Source organism: Dendrobates tinctorius, unplaced genomic scaffold, assembly GCF_039654945.1.
Source record: "Dendrobates tinctorius isolate UK_male_01 unplaced genomic scaffold, ASM3965494v1 ptg000319l, whole genome shotgun sequence".
Classification (NCBI taxonomy): domain Eukaryota; kingdom Metazoa; phylum Chordata; class Amphibia; order Anura; family Dendrobatidae; genus Dendrobates; species Dendrobates tinctorius.
In genome coordinates this window covers 834,728-849,721 of record NW_027361986.1, presented here as the reverse complement: position 1 = coordinate 849,721, position 14,994 = coordinate 834,728, and positions in this window count along the sequence as shown.

The window sequence follows — 14,994 nt, the reverse complement described above, 5'->3', positions numbered from 1 at the left end:
TGTATTATATCTTTTGCATTAGAACAAGTCAGTGTGATTTTACTGTATAGCCGCATATGAATTACCGGCTTTTCTATCTATCTATCTATCTATCTATCTATCTATCTATCTATCTATCTATCTATCTATCTAATATAAATACATATATATGTGTGTGTCACTGACATGTATATATCTATGTATTCTATGTGTATATATCTATTCTATCTATTCTTTCCTGAGCTGTCAGTGTGATTTGACAGTAGCCGCATATGAATTGCCAACTCTTTTCAAAGGACACTGGTGCATATAAATCGGACAGCACTAGCATGGTCCGAGTGCTGTCAGATTTTTACACGCACCCATTGACTTGCATTGGCGATTTTACCTTGAAAATCGCAGCATGCTGCGATTTTTTTCTCAGTCCGATTTCAGTTGAGAAAAAAATTGCAAATAAGTCACACATTAAAAAACATTGGTCAGAGTGCAATCCGATTTTTAAGGGACTAACCCAATGATGTCAGGAGCACCCCCCCATTAGCTGGGATAGGTGACCCAAGACATCCATGGAAGGTGGGAGATCCCCCTTGATGAGAGGGGTCTCAACCACAGACCAAAAAGGGTATGATCATCCACAACAGGCCACCATTATATTCCATGAAAAAATGAGAAAAATGCTGTCAAATTCTTTATTATAGCTCAACATATAAAAGATAGTAGATCGTGATGTGACAAAGCCAATAAAACTATATGGTACAACAAAAAACAATTTAGTGTTGCAAATGGGACGAGTCATGCAACCACGTGTTGAGAACAGTCATCCAATAATCTAAAAGAAAAAAGAAGAAAATTAAAAATATATTAAAATGTATTCAAAATATGACCAATTTACACCATGAAAGGTTTCAAAAAATGAAAACTGATCACCAAGAAGAAGACCAACTCATAACGTGATGACAAGTTTATAATTGACGTTCAGACCAAACGGTTTTGACGTATTAAGTCTCCTAATTAGAGTAGAGCGACTTTTGCTTTTTTAGGGTCGCGTTTCGTTTCGTTAAACCCGACTTTTCCAAAAGTCGGGTCGAGCAAGATCGTCCGGTTATAGGGAAAACTCGGGGTCGTCCCGAAACACGAAACCCAATGTAAGTCAATGGGGAATAAAAGTCGGCAGTGAGAGGAGGACAGGAAACACACCTACAGTGCCCATTTGAATGCCAAAAGCATCAATTCTTCTTACTTAAGCTTGTCAACCTTAATTAACTTCATAATACAAGTTACGCACTGAAAAATGGGGGTTATTTGGCTAAAGTTGTGGGGGGGGAGGGCTGGCTGCAGGTTTTCATGTGCCCTGGGCGAAAGAGCGCCCCTTTAACACATACCACAACTCATCATGCTCCGATACGGCAGAGAAATAGCGGTATAGTACAATGAAAAATACCTCACTTTTTACATCTCATGACGAGGCCCATCTATTTCTCCATACAAAATCATTGGTCCCATATAATGTTTGAAACAGTATATGATGAGCTCCACATAATGCTACAGTATATGTTGGTCCCCATGGATGAAGCTCCACTGTCTTATGGGCCCAAATAATGCTCCAAACATAATGGGCCCCATTTCTACTGCTCTAGTGTATAATGGGCCCTGTAAATGCTGCTCCAGTGTCTGATGTCCACCTTTGGAATGTTCCAGTGTATGGTGGGCCCCATCAATCATTCTCCAGAGTATAGTGCTCCCCAAAAATTGCTGTCCCAACATAGAAAACAATCAAATAAGTCTCCTCGCTAGGGAATCCCTGTACTTGTCTGGACAGGTGCTGTAGCTTGCTTAACAGCTCGCCAGCCGTTCTCACGCCCAGTATGGATTGCACGTGATTGCACAAAGGTTAGAAAGGGTACCGTATCCCTGGATAACATGTATGGATAGCGTACACATTCAAAATATATGTCTATACAGCATGAGGCAGGCTCAGACGGTGTTAGGCCCAGTATGGATTGCACGTCATTGCACAAAGGTTAGAAGGGGTACCGTATCCCCGGATAACATGTATGGATAGCGTACACATTCAAAATATATGTCTATACAGCATGAGGCAGGCTCAGACGGTGTTAGGCCCAGTATGGATTGCACGTCATTGCACAAAGGTTAGAAGGGGTACCGTATCCCCGGATAACATGTATGGATAGCGTACACATTCAAAATATATGTCTATACAGCATGAGGCAGGCTCAGACGGTGTTAGGCCCAGTATGGATTGCACGTCATTGCACAAAGGTTAGAAGGGGTACCGTATCCCCGGATAACATGTATGGATAGCGTACACATTCAAAATATATGTCTATACAGCATGAGGCAGGCTCAGACGGTGTTAGGCCCAGTATGGATTGCACGTCATTGCACAAAGGTTAGAAGGGGTACCGTATCCCCGGATAACATGTATGGATAGCGTCCACATTCAAAATATATGTCTATACAGCATGAGGCAGGCTCAGACGGTGTTAGGCCCAGTATGGATTGCACGTCATTGCACAAAGGTTAGAAGGGGTACCGTATCCCCGGATAACATGTATGGATAGCGTACACATTCAAAATATATGTCTATACAGCATGAGGCAGGCTCAGACGGTGTTAGGCCCAGTATGGATTGCACGTCATTGCACAAAGGTTAGAAAGGGTACTGTATCCCCAGATAACATGTATGGATAGCGTACACATTCAAAATATATGTCTATACAGCATGAGGCAGGCTCAGACGGTGTTAGGCCCAGTATGGATTGCACGTCATTTCACAAAGGTTAGAAGGGGTACCGTATCCCCGGATAACATGTATGGATAGCGTACACATTCAAAATATATGTCTATACAGCATGAGGCAGGCTCAGACGGTGTTAGGCCCAGTATGGATTGCACGTCATTGCACAAAGGTTAGAAAGGGTACCGTATCCCCAGATAACATGTATGGATAGCGTACACATTCAAAATATATGTCTATACAGCATGAGGCAGGCTCAGACGGTGTTAGGCCCAGTATGGATTGCACGTCATTGCACAAAGGTTAGAAGGGGTACCGTATCTCCGGATAACATGTATGGATAGCGTACACATTCAAAATATATGTCTATACAGCATGAGGCAGGCTCAGACGGTGTTAGGCCCAGTATGGATTGCACGTCATTGCACAAAGGTTAGAAGGGGTACCGTATCCCCGGATAACATGTATGGATAGCGTACACATTCAAAATATATGTCTATACAGCATGAGGCAGGCTCAGACGGTGTTAGGCCCAGTATGGATTGCACGTCATTGCACAAAGGTTAGAAAGGGTACCGTATCCCCAGATAACATGTATGGATAGCGTACACATTCAAAATATATGTCTATACAGCATGAGGCAGGCTCAGACGGTGTTAGGCCCAGTATGGATTGCACGTCATTGCACAAAGGTTAGAAGGGGTACCGTATCCCCGGATAACATGTATGGATAGCGTACACATTCAAAATATATGTCTATACAGCATGAGGCAGGCTCAGACGGTGTTAGGCCCAGTATGGATTGCACGTCATTGCACAAAGGTTAGAAGGGGTACCGTATCCCCGGATAACATGTATGGATAGCGTACACATTCAAAATATATGTCTATACAGCATGAGGCAGGCTCAGACGGTGTTAGGCCCAGGATGGATTGCACGTCATTGCACAAAGGTTAGAAGGGGTACCGTATCCCCGGATAACATGTATGGATAGCGTACACATTCAAAATATATGTCTATACAGCATGAGGCAGGCTCAGACGGTGTTAGGCCCAGTATGGATTGCACGTCATTGCACAAAGGTTAGAAGGGGTACCGTATCCCCGGATAACATGTATGGATAGCGTACACATTCAAAATATATGTCTATACAGCATGAGGCAGGCTCAGACGGTGTTAGGCCCAGTATGGATTGCACGTCATTGCACAAAGGTTAGAAAGGGTACCGTATCCCCGGATAACATGTATGGATAGCGTACACATTCAAAATATATGTCTATACAGCATGAGGCAGGCTCAGACGGTGTTAGGCCCAGGATGGATTGCACGTCATTGCACAAAGGTTAGAAGGGGTACCGTATCCCCGGATAACATGTATGGATAGCGTACACATTCAAAATATATGTCTATACAGCATGAGGCAGGCTCAGACGGTGTTAGGCCCAGGATGGATTGCACATCATTGCACAAAGGTTAGAAAGGGTACCGTATCCCCAGATAACATGTATGGATAGCGTACACATTCAAAATATATGTCTCAGGAGGCAGGCTCAGACGGTGTCAGGCACAGTATGGATTTGACGGCCCAGATTACACAGCGGAGGAGCAGGGAGAGGTAAAGATTGCAAATGCTGGGGCCCTGGCCAAGCAAGGGGGGCACACTCGTGGGCGTCGGTACTGGCACTGGGCCCCTCATAGTTCAGTGGTGTGTCTGACGGCGGGTGTGCACCACCACCGTCAGAGACACTTGATTGCACTATGAGGGACCCTGTGCCAGTGCCCGCGCCCAAGAGTCGGCCTACCCACCTGTCCAGGGCAACTGCACTCGCACGGTGTCGTGCGCTAGGTGGTGACCCCGGCCATGGGGGGGGAGGCAGCACAGTTAGGGAGTTTTAGAAAGTGGCATATGTTGATGTTGGACATTCAACTGATGCAAAAGGCGAAATAGGTGAAGTACCAGGAAGAGGTGGACCAAAGCAAGCCATTTTTCTGTCACCCTATGTGTCATCAGGGGAAGGTGGGACAAAATCCTTGGAAACCCATGCGTGGTTCATTTTAATGAAGGTTAGATCATCCACATTTTGGGTTGACAGACGGGTCCTTTTTTCTGTCAGGATTGATCCAGCTGCACTGAAGACTCTTTCCGATAGCACACTTGCAGCTGGGCAAGCGAGCTCCTGTAAGGCATATTGGGCCAATTCAGGCCAGGTGTCCAGTTTAGCGGCCCAATAGTCAAAGGGGAATGACCTGTGTGGGAGAACATCGATATGGGAGGAAAAGTAGTTTGTAACCATAGTTGACAACTGCTGTCTCCTGTCACTTTCCATCGATGCAGTATTACCAGTTGTGTGAGCGGTATTTGAAAAATCAGTCCACAACATTGTCATGAAACCCCTGTCTCCAACGCCACTTCTGCTGTGTGCACCACGAACACCTCTGCCAAGCTGCCCCCGGCCCGTACGGCTCGTGTGAGAACCATCACCGCTGCTGTGTGCTGGGAATGCCTCAAGCAACCGATTTACCAGAGTTGCTTGTTTATTAGCCAATATTAGGTCAAGGTTCTCCTGTGGCATGATGTTTTGTAATTTGCCTTTATAGCGTGGATCCAGGATGCTGGCCAACCAGTAGTCGTCATCGTTCATCATTTTGGCAATGCGGGGGTCCCTTTTTAGGATCCGCAAGGCATAATCTGACATGTGGGCCAATGTTCCCGGTGTCAATGATGCACTGCGAGTGCTGGGTGGAGGAGCACTTTCTGGCAAATCCACATCCCTCCAGTCACGCACAAACCCTGTACCAGACCTTGCCACGCCAACATTTTCACTTGCCCCACGAGATGCATCCTCCTCCCCTAAGTAATCATCCCCATCATCCTCCTCCTCCTCTTCTTCCTCCACCTCGTCCAGGAGAGGTCCCTGAGCAGACAATGGCTGAATGTCATCAAGGATTCCCTCCTCCTCTTCCTCCTCATCAACATTGTCTGCAGACGCCTGCTCCTTAAGGTGCGTCAAAGTTTGCATGAGCAGACGCATAAGTGGGATGCTCATGCTTAGGATGGCGTCGTCTGCGCTTACCAGCCGTGTGCATTCCTCAAAACACTGAAGGACTTTACAAAGGTCTTTCAGCTTCGACCACTGCACGCCTGTCAACTCCATGTCTGCTCTCAAAGTGCCTGGCCGTGTATCCTCCCACAAATGCATTATGGCCTGCCTCTGCTCGCACAGCCGCTCCACCATGTGCAGGGTGGAGTTCCACCTTGTTGCAATGTCGATAATGAGGCGGTGGTTGGGAAGGTGGAGCAATCGCTGCAGCTTCTGCATACGAACGGAGTGTACAGGCGACCGGCGGATGTGCGCGCACAGTCTTCGCACCTTCTGGAGCAGGGCTGTTAACTCCGGATAATTTTTGAGGAAGCACTGCACCACCAGGTTCAAGGTGTGAGCCAAGCAAGGTATGTGGCTGAGTTTTGAAAGGGCTATGGCTGCCACAAAATTACGGCCGTTATCACTAACTACCTTGCCTGCCTCAAGATGTACACTGCCCAGCCATGACTCAGTTTGTCGCTTCAAGTACTCGGCCAGCACCTCGGCGGTGTGTCTGTCGCCCAAACACATCAGCTGCAACACAGCCTGCTGACGCTTTCCACTAGCTGCTCGATAGGGGGACACATCGTGTGCAACAGTGGCAGCTGCAGATGGAGTGCTCGTACGACTGCGCTCTGTGGACGAGCTGTCGCTTCTGGAGGAGGAGGAGGAGGTTTGAACGCCTACAGCCAACTGTTTCCTATACCGTGGGCTAGGCAGCACTGTCCCACCACCGCTGTCCCCTGTGGACCCTGCATCCACCACATTAACCCAGTGCGCAGTGATGGACACGTAACGGCCCTGGCCATGCCGACTGGACCATGCATCAGTTGTGAGGTGCACCTTTCCGCTCACTGACTGCTTGAGTGCATGGACAATGCGGTCTTTCACATGATGGTGGAGGGCTGGGATGGCTTTGCGAGAGAAGAAGTGGCGACTGGGTAGGTCATAGCGTGGTACTGCATAGGCCATGAGTTCGCGGAAAGCTGTGCTTTCCACCAACCGAAAGGGCATCATCTCAAACGAGATTAGTTTGGCAATGTGGGCGTTCAAACCCAGTGTACGCGGATGAGAGACTGAGTACTTTCTTGACCTACTCATAGTGTCTGGGAGGGTGAGCTGGACTTGAGAGCTGCATATGGTGGAAGTAGCGGTGGACAGGGCGGACTGAGAGAGGGTTGATGATGGTGATGGAGTTGGTGTTCTTTCTGATGGCCTAGAATCAGTCTTTCGTTGATATAACAGTGGGATTCCCTGACTGCTGTGGCCTTGCAACGACACCTCAACATTTGCTGCTGTGCTAACCGGTGGGCTTACAGTGGGGGAAACAATGTAGCGTTGCTGACTACCTTCGTTGTGATCAGTTGCACATGTGGCACTTGAGGTTTGGTGTTGTGTCCACGCTTGCAAGTGCATGCTGGTTAAATGTCTAAGCATGCAACTGGTATTCAAATTTTTCAGATTTTTCCCTCGGCTAAAGGTCTTTGCGCACTTCTTACAGATAACCTTGGCCTGATCATGAGGATTTTGTTCAAAAAACTGCCACACTGCACTCTTCCTACTTTGGCAGACATTTTGCGGCCTAGCACGCTGTGATCTTTTGACCCTCTGGACAAGCTGTCCAGCAACTCTTTTGATGTTTGGAACCTGTCTTTGGAGTGCTCCGGGCCTGCCAGATAACAGCTGTTGCGATGTCGATGTCTGCTGTGGATGCTCCTCATCTGAGCTATTGGAAGCAGCACCCTCTTCCCCCAATGGATGCCAATCTGGGTCAACAACTGGGTCATCCATCACCTCCTCTTCTATGTCATGTGCACCTTTCTCTGTGTCACCGTGTATGGTGGTATAGTGTGCGGGAAGGGGCACCTGAGTCTCATCAGGGTCAAAATCTGGCTCTGTACACTGCGAGGACAATGTAGTGCTCTGAGTGAATGTACCAGCAGAATCATCCATCAGCGGCTGTGCATCAGTGCACTCCATGTCAGATTCATCTTGGCCTGGGTAATTCACCATTTGACTTGATAATCCAGGCATGGTATGTGAAAACAGCTCCATGGAGTAATCAGTAGTATGGCCTGCGTCATCCTTCAATCTTGGTTGGGGTGAAGGACACAAGGAAAGGTGTGGTTCATGAACATGAGCCTCCAATGACGACTCAGTGCTTTTACTTTTTACAACTGAAGAAGAGGAGGCGATAGAGCTGGAGGCTGAGTCAGCAATGTAAGACAAAACTTTTTCCTGATGCTCTGCCTTTAAAAGCGGTTTGCCAACTCCTAGAAAACTAAGCGTTCGAGTCCTTATGTAGCCAGACGATGACGCAGGGTCAGCACCTCCTGCATTCGGTCCTATTTTGCTCTTGCCACTACCATCAGATCCACCACCAACACCATCATTACCAGCTGCCAACCCCCGCCCAATTCCACGGCCTCTTCCACCAGCCTTCCTCATTTTTGGTAGAAATGTAGACAAAATCCAACAAACTATATAGTAATGTAAAACAAGGTACAAGGTGTCTATAGGACAGGGGAGTTTTAGAATTTCTGCACACACTTGTGGACAGTGGACACTTGTGGATTGTGTGCGGCCCACTGATATCTGAGCGCTATGTGACACGCTCGATGGCACAGCTGCCTGTGACCAAAGTGACGAGAGGATAATGGAGATTTTGAATCTCTGCGTACACTTTTGGACACTGGACACTTGTGGATTGTGTGCGGCCCACTGATATCTGAGCGCTATGTGACACGCTCGATGGCACAGCTGCCTGTGACCAAAGTGACGAGAGGATAATGGAGATTTTGAATCTCTGCGTACACTTTTGGACACTGGACACTTGTGGATTGTGTGCGGCCCACTGATATCTGAGCGCTATGTGACACGCTCGATGGCACAGCTGCCTGTGACCAAAGTGACGAGAGGATAATGGAGATTTTGAATCTCTGCGTACACTTTTGGACACTGGACACTTGTGGATTGTGTGCGGCCCACTGATATCTGAGCGCTATGTGACACACTCGATGGCACAGCTGCCTGTGACCAAAGTGACGAGAGGATAATGGAGATTTTGAATCTCTGCGTACACTTTTGGACACTGGACACTTGTGGATTGTGTGCGGCCCACTGATATCTGAGCGCTATGTGACACGCTCGATGGCACAGCTGCCTGTGACCAAAGTGACGAGAGGATAATGGAGATTTTGAATCTCTGCGTACACTTGTGGACAGTGGACACTTGTGGATTGTGTGCGGCCCACTGATATCTGAGCGCTATGTGACACGCTCGATGGTACAGCTGCCTGTGACCAAAGTGACGAGAGGATAATGGAGATTTTGAATCTCTGCGTACACTTTTGGACACTGGACACTTGTGGATTGTGTGCGGCCCACTGATATCTGAGCGCTATGTGACACGCTCGATGGCACAGCTGCCTGTGACCAAAGTGACGAGAGGATAATGGAGATTTTGTATCTCTGCGTACACTTTTGGACACTGGACACTTGTGGATTGTGTGCGGCCCACTGATATCTGAGCGCTATGTGACACGCTCGATGGCACAGCTGCCTGTGACCAAAGTGACGAGAGGATAATGGAGATTTTGAATCTCTGCGTACACTTTTGGACACTGGACACTTGTGGATTGTGTGCGGCCCACTGATATCTGAGCGCTATGTGACACGCTCGATGGCACAGCTGCCTGTGACCAAAGTGACGAGAGGATAATGGAGATTTTGAATCTCTGCGTACACTTTTGGACACTGGACACTTGTGGATTGTGTGCGGCCCACTGATATCTGAGCGCTATGTGACACGCTCGATGGCACAGCTGCCTGTGACCAAAGTGACGAGAGGATAATGGAGATTTTGAATCTCTGCGTACACTTTTGGACTCTGGACACTTGTGGATTGTGTGCGGCCCACTGATATCTGAGCGCTATGTGACACGCTCGATGGCACAGCTGCCTGTGACCAAAGTGACGAGAGGATAATGGAGATTTTGAATCTCTGCGTACACTTTTGGACACTGGACACTTGTGGATTGTGTGCGGCCCACTGATATCTGAGCGCTATGTGACACGCTCGATGGCACAGCTGTGACCAAAGTGACTAGAGGATAAGGGAGATTGGATTGCTTTAAAAAAAGCAGTTTGCGGAGCAGTGGGTAAACAGCAATGCCAGCGTGTCAGGAAGCCTTAAAAGGCAGCCCAACAACCAACACCACTGATACACCACAATATAGCCTCCCCTTGCACTGCACACACAGTGACTTGTGTGTTGTGCAGGCCAAATCGCTAGCAGCAGAAGCAGTTTTTTTGTCTTCTTCCCTGCCTAACGCTCTCCCTACAGAATCAGCAGCAACCTCTCCCTATACTAAGATCGGCAGAAGTAAGATGGCGGTCGGCGTGCACGCCCTTTTATACCCCTTGTGACGCCCACCAAAGCAAGCCAATCACTTGCATGCCCTTCTGAAAGATGGTGGTGACCCGTGCCTATGTCATCACGTTGCCCACAGTGTCCGTGGATCCTGATTGGCTGAAAAAGAGCGCAAAACAAACTTTTGAAACGCGACTTTGGCGCGTAAGTCGCCGACCTCGTGGCCGACCTCATCCTAGGGTCGGGCTTCGTTTCATGAAACCCGACTTTGCCAAAAGTCGGCGACTTTTGAATTTTTTCGACCCGTTTCGCTCAACTCTACTCCTAATCCATTTCAACTTTTATTTTGAGTAATTTTTCTCTGTCGCCACCCCTTCTAAGTGGGGGATCCTGGTCAACAATAATAAATTTAAGGTCCCTTTCCCCATGCCTATTTTCAGTAATGTGCTTAGGCACCGGTAGGTCCATCCTACCCTTCCTTATGGTATATCTGTGTTGTGTTCTCAGATCACAAGTGGTTTCACCCACATATAAGAGTTTGCAAGGACATTGTAAGATATAGATGATAAAATCAGGGGAACATGTCAGAAAGCATGTGAGCGGAAAAATTTCATTGGAAACAGGATGTTTGAAGGACGGACCCTTCATCATATAAAATCAATTGACACAATTAAGACAAGGTAAACATCCTGTTCTTGGTTTACCTGTCAAAGAGGTTTGTATACTGGTCCTTAAGGGGCCTATATCAGAGTGTATCAGTGTATTGTATGCGTATATATCTATTTTATTCTAACCTGCCATGTTGTGATTTTACTGTACGCGGCACATGAATTGCCAGCTTTTACTCTCTCTATATATACTGTATACAGTATATGTGTGTTTTGACCAACATTTCCTTTGAAAAGGATGTGTAAGTGACATAGAGAATTGCTCTATGTAAAAGCTCATGTTAAAATGGCATTGTAATCGGATAGCAATTGCACTGCATTCGGATGTAAGGCAGACAGACTGCTGTATTTCTTGTGCAAGAATCCCATCGCACTGCACGGACAGGCCCGGCCCCTCTCCTGTCCTGAGCAAGACAGCGCGATGTATTTCTATGCAGCTGTCACGCTCAGGTGAGGAGAGCCGGCAGCCGGTACGGGGTTTAAGATACAATTCTCGCCTGAGAAATCCGGCAGTCTGTCTCTGTCATAAATCAGATGCTTGGTGTGGAAAATCAGATTGTACTCGCATGACACTCGTGCAACTCTTGGCAGGGAGACTCAGACCGATTTTTCATATGTTTATTGTGACTCTGGCCTAATATTAAAAACCTTATCATTTGTCAAGTGATATGCATGTAGATAAGGGCTGAAAGAGACTAAACCCAAGTACTGGAAACCCCGAGAGGGAGACCATATAAATATTGCCCAGTTCAAGAGAAAGGCAGGCCACACCTGTACATGCTCATGATGCAGACAGAAAAAAAACAAAAGGTATGAACGAGGATATAAATAGGTGTGCATGCGGCATGTAAGGCTAGTTTCACACTAGCGTTTATGAGCGCAGCGATGGCCTGCGCACGGCCGCCGCTAAGCCCCGCCCCCTGCCGCGCCTCCGCCGGTAGCTCCGCCCACCGGCGCATGACGCTGCATGCGCCCTGCGTCCCCTATCTTTATCACTGAGGGCGCAGGCCGTGCGCAGTATGCGTTTGGCGGCGCATGCGTCCTTTTGACGGTGCGCCGACCTGCGCGAAACGCAACCTGCTGCAGTTTGGTTGCGTCGGCGCACCGTCAAAAAGGCGCATGCGCCGCCAAATGCATACTGCGCACGACCAGCGCCCTCAGTGATAAAGATAGGGGACGCAGGGCGCATGCAGCGTCATGCGCCGGTGGGCGGAGTTACCGGCGGAGGCGCGGCAGGGGGCGGGGCTTAGCGGCGGCCGTGCGCAGGCCGTCGGTGCGCTCATAAACGCTAGTGTGAAACTAGCCTAAGTGCATGTTCACACAAGCCACTGAACAGAAAAAACCGAGGGAAGAAACATAATGATTAAATACCCTGCATTAAAGAAATAAATAGGATAGTGCATGAAAACAATATACGGTATTTAGTTAACATGTTTTTTGATAAAAAAAATGCTAAATCCATGCCACTTCATCACGGCAACCGTATATGGGACAGTCCTAAGGCTATGTGCACACGCTGCGGTTTTTGCTGCGGTTCCGCTGCGGTTTTGGCCGCAGCAGTTCTGCAGACAGTGTACAATAACATGTTATCCTATGGGATTTACATTCTGCTGTGCACATGCTGCAGATTTTTAACTGCGGAAAAGCTGTGGTTTTGAATCCGCAGAAAGAAATGACATGTCAATTATTTCTGCGGATTCTGCTGCGGTTTACCACCTATTCCATTGTCCAGGTGGCAAACCGCAGGCCAAACCGCAGTGTGTGCACATAGCCTAACTCTAACATTAAAAACCTTACCATTTGTCAACTGACATGCATGTAGATAAGGGATGAGACAGACTGAACCCAAGTAGTGGAAACACAGCCGAGTGAGACCACATAAATAATGCCCAGTTCAAGAGAAATGCAGATCACACCCTTATATGCACATGATTCAAACAGGCAGAAAAAAGCCAAAGGTATGAACTGGGATACAAACTGGTGTGCATGCAACATGTAAGCGCACGTTCACACTCACCACTGAACAGAAAAAAACAAGGACAGAAACATACTTGATATATTCTATAAGCTGCTGCTTCTAATTATCATATGATGGCAGCCTGGGGTGCCAATACTATTGGGCAGGATAGGACACTGTGATTAAAACAACAAGTTCCCCCAGACCGCCATTGTCTAAGAGGTCAAAGAAGCTTCTGTCAGTGTAAGGGCTGAATCAGACCTCTGTATAACTCATGCGAGAATCGCATCGCACTTCACCGACTGGCCCAACGCCTCTCCTGACAGCGTGATGGATTACTATGTAGCTGTCAAGCTCAAGTGAGGAGAACCGGCAACCAGTACTAGGTTTACGATGCGATTCTCGCACAAGAAATATGGCAGTCTGTCTATGCCCTAATACTGACATGTATAATACATTGCAATGCTAGGGTATTGGAATGCTTTATACCAGCTATAAGACTAATAAAACTTAAAGTCCCATAGAGGGGCTAAGTAAAAAGGTAGAAAAAAGTTATATTTCAACCAAACAAACAAAAAAAAGCACGAAATAAAAATATACCAATAAATAGTTATATTTACCATATTTTTCGCTTTATAAGATGCTCCAGATTATAAGACGCAGTCCAAATTTTGAGGACAAAAATAGGAAAAAAACTTTTTTTTAATAAAATGGTGGTGCTTCTTATAATTCATGCGTCTTATTGCTTACCGTGGGTGGTGGCTGCGGTGAAGCGGGGTCCCAGGGTCGCTGTTGGAGGAGGCAGGAGTGGAAAATTGCTGCAGTCCACAGGGGGCGTGGAGAGGCATGAATATTAAACGGGTGTGTTTGCCACAGGCTGCGGCTAACATTACCTGCTATAAGGGCTCGCTGACCAGGGTGCCCACTCCCCCCAGGGGCCCCTAGCCCACACGGCTGCTATGGGCCCAAAAGACAGGGACCTGGCGTCAGCGCAGCCCCCCAGTGCGCGCCGCAATAATGGAGGAGAGAGCATCACATGATGCTCCATCTCCCATCATTTCCCTCTTCCACTGACACACAGCGGGTGCACGATGATGTTACTTCATCGCGTTCCGGCTGTGTGCCGGGCTGACTGTAGCGCAGCTCCTGACATCGGAGCAGAGCCGTTGCCGGAATCAGTGTGGGAGTGAAGTGGAGAGGTGAGTATAGTGTTTTTTTTATATATATAGTAAGTCCTGGTTGCATGATACCCCGTATGAGGGGGGGCAACATACATTATACCCCATATGATGGGGGGCAGCATGATACCCCGTATGAGGGGGCAGCATGATACCCCGTATAAGGGGGGCAGCATGATACCCCATGATAGGGCAGCATGATTCCCTATGAGGGGGGATGCATTATATTCTGAGGGGGCTACATTATATTCTTTAGGGAGGCTGTATAATGCCATATGAAGGAGGCTGCATTATACCCTATGAGGGGGCTACATTATACCCTATGGGGGGCTGCATTATACTCTATGATGCTGGTTGCATTATATTCTATGGGAGCTACATTATATTCTTTGAAGAGGGCTACATTATACTATATGAGGTCTGCATTGTATCCTGTGAGGGGGCTGCATTATACTATAGGAGGGGGCTACTCTATATACTATGAGGGGCTGCATTGTACCCTATGAGGGGGCTGCTATATATTCTATGAGTTGGCTACTTTATATTCTACCTTATATTATACCCTGATATTAGATTTACCACACAATTGGTGTCTTGTATTTATTTCTATGTAGCTATAGAGTGGTCCCCAAGAATGATTTTCTCTGGTGGGCCCAAGGTACTCCAGTCCGACGCTGCTTTCATCTATAAAATTGTGTCATTATGTAAAAGTGGCATAGCAAGCAAAAATTTTTATAAATGTGGTATTGCTGTAATCGAACTGACCCGAAAAATAAAGCTGCCTTATAACTTTTTCCACAAGGTAAACTGCATGAAGACCCCCTGAAAAACAATTACTGAATTGCTGTTTTGTTTACATTCTGCCTCCCAAAAATCAAAATAGAAAGCAGTCAAAAATGTTATTTGCCTGAAAATGGTACAAATAAAAACGTCAACTTGTCCCACAAAGAAACAGGCATAACATGACTTTGTCGGAAAAAAAAAAAGAAAAAGTATAGC